The sequence below is a fragment of the Babylonia areolata genome, chromosome 3 (genome assembly GCF_041734735.1).
Source record: "Babylonia areolata isolate BAREFJ2019XMU chromosome 3, ASM4173473v1, whole genome shotgun sequence".
NCBI lineage: Eukaryota > Metazoa > Mollusca > Gastropoda > Neogastropoda > Buccinidae > Babylonia > Babylonia areolata.
Genome location: NC_134878.1, coordinates 54,891,070 through 54,893,569, shown reverse-complemented (window position 1 = coordinate 54,893,569; position 2,500 = coordinate 54,891,070).

Below are 2,500 nucleotides of genomic sequence, written 5' to 3'. Positions count from 1 at the left end.
GAAAATTAACAACACTGGATTTATCCATATTTACAATAAGATCAAGACTTGTAGCTGTGTCAGACAGAATATCTAACTGTGTCTGGGGACCAATCATAGTGTCAGATATTAGCACAATGTCATCAGCAAATAACAGAATCAGAATTTTTATCAAATCTGGTAATAATTGAACAACGTGGCTACCAAACTCAATCATATCCTTTGTTAACTCATTTATAAACAAAGAAAATAAGACTGGTGAACATACTTCTCCCTGTTTCAGGCCTCGTGGGCACAAAAAGCATCTGTTAAATCACCACCAACACGTACTCTTGCTTTTACAACCGAATACATTGACTTAAAAGCATTCCGTATCTTACCATACAACCCATTCTTACACAAGACGGCCCATAGCTTTCCTCTACATACAGTGTCAAATGCTTTGCGAAAATCTATAAATGCTACATACAGTTTTCTGTGTCTCACAAGCTGTTTTTGTACCACAGCAAAAACAGTAAAGATATGATCTGCTGTACAGAATCCTGAATCCAGCTTGCTCATCACCAATAACATCATTTTCATCAATCCAGTTTGAAGTAAGCTTATTCAATAATAATAATAATGGTATTTATATAGCGCCGAATCTTGTGCATAGACAAATCAAAGTGCTTTCGCACCAGTCATTCACACGCATGCATAACTCTAAAACTGGAGAAACTGAAGACAAGGAAGAGGCAGGGAAAGGAGGCTATTTTCGGAAGAGGTGGGTTTTAAGGCCAGACTTGAAAGAGCTGTGTGGAAAATTGACGAAGCGAAAGAGGAAGTTCATTCCAATGGCAAGGTCCAGAGACAGAGAAAGAATGGCGGCCAACAGTCGAGAGTTTGAATCTGGGTATGCGTAAACAGAGTGGATCCGAAGCTGATCGTAGTGAGCGAGATGGAGTGTAGAGGTGAAGGCAGCCACAGAGATAGGAAGGGGCTGATTTGTGAATACATTTATAACATAGAGTGCTGATCTTGTACTTTATTCTGTGTGAGACAGGGAGCCAGTGGAGATGTTGCAAAAGAGGAGCGATGTGCTCAGATCTTTTCTTTCTGAGGACTAGTCGGGCAGCAGAATTTTGTATGCGCTGAAGGGACTGAATGGATGAAGCAGGCAAACCAGACAATAGGGAGTTACAGTAGTCAAGGCGAGAGAGAATGAGAGAAACGACAAATCTAGCTGTTGCGTCAACGGATAGATGTTTCCGGATAGAACTGATGCGCCGCAGTTGACAGTAGCAGGACTGACATGTCTGACTGATAAATTTTTGCATGGACAGTGTGTTGTCAAGGACAACGCCAAGGTTCCTGACAAAACTGTACAGTTTACTACAAACGTTATAAAGCGAGATCCCTCGATGATTATCAGGTATACTTATGTCTCCCTTTTTGTGCAAAGGCTGAATAACTGACAATGACCGTTCGTCAGGAAACTGACCATGATCAAATAGATAATGAAAAATCTTACCAAGAAAGACAGAATTTGTTCGATACCATGTTTAAAGAATTCTCCAATGAAACCGTCAGGTCCCGCTGCCTTACTGGATTTAATTGCTCGCACAGCTGATCGAATTTCATCAGCAGTTATCGTCTCATTCAGTGAATCAGAATTAGGAAATGAAGCACAGGGTGGATCATCATGTTCTTCATTGTGACATAATTATTGTTACCATCATTACAATCACCACCATGATCTTCACTTATGTTTGGGACATTAACTCTCTCATTACGAACGGCGAAAGAGAAGACGTTAACAGCGTTTCAGCCCAAATTACCATCATCAAAATATCGCAAGCGGAAGGCTCTTATACTGAAGAGGTGAATATTGACAAGGAATACCACAATTCTGACGACGGAAGCTAAAGGTTGGGTCATTCAGACACCCACTGGACATCCGAGAGGTCTGTGTAGAGGAGAAGAGAGGACTGGCCGTACTGAGTGAGTTAAAAACATTATTAAAGTGTTCAAACCATTCATTGCTGGTTACTGCGCTTTGCCCCAGAGGATCGTGATCTCACTGAACGAACCGTATCCCAGAACTTTCTTACATCGAGATAGACAGAGAGACCCAAAGAGAGTTAGAAATAGAGAAGGAGAAAGAGAAAGAAAGAGCGGAATAGAGAAATAAAACATCGAGAGATAGACAAACAGACAGGCAGACAATCACAGAGGCAGGACGGTGGCAATAAGCGATACAAGGCCGATTGTGCTTTATTTCGCCGTTTTGTATTCCTATTTTTCTAAAAGTAGGAAAAACAATATTCGCTGCTTTGAAAAAGTATATCTGTATGTGTTGCTTCTCTCTCTGTCTCTAGCTTCGCTGTCTGTCTGTCTGTCTGTCTGTCTCCCTCTCTCTCTTCTTTATCTCTCCCTCTGTCTCTCTTTAAACAGAGTTTTGTTCTTGTAACTATTTCGTGATGGAAACAAAGAATGAGTCCTGAAAGAAAGAATCATGCACATTGTTAACAGGGAGAGAGAG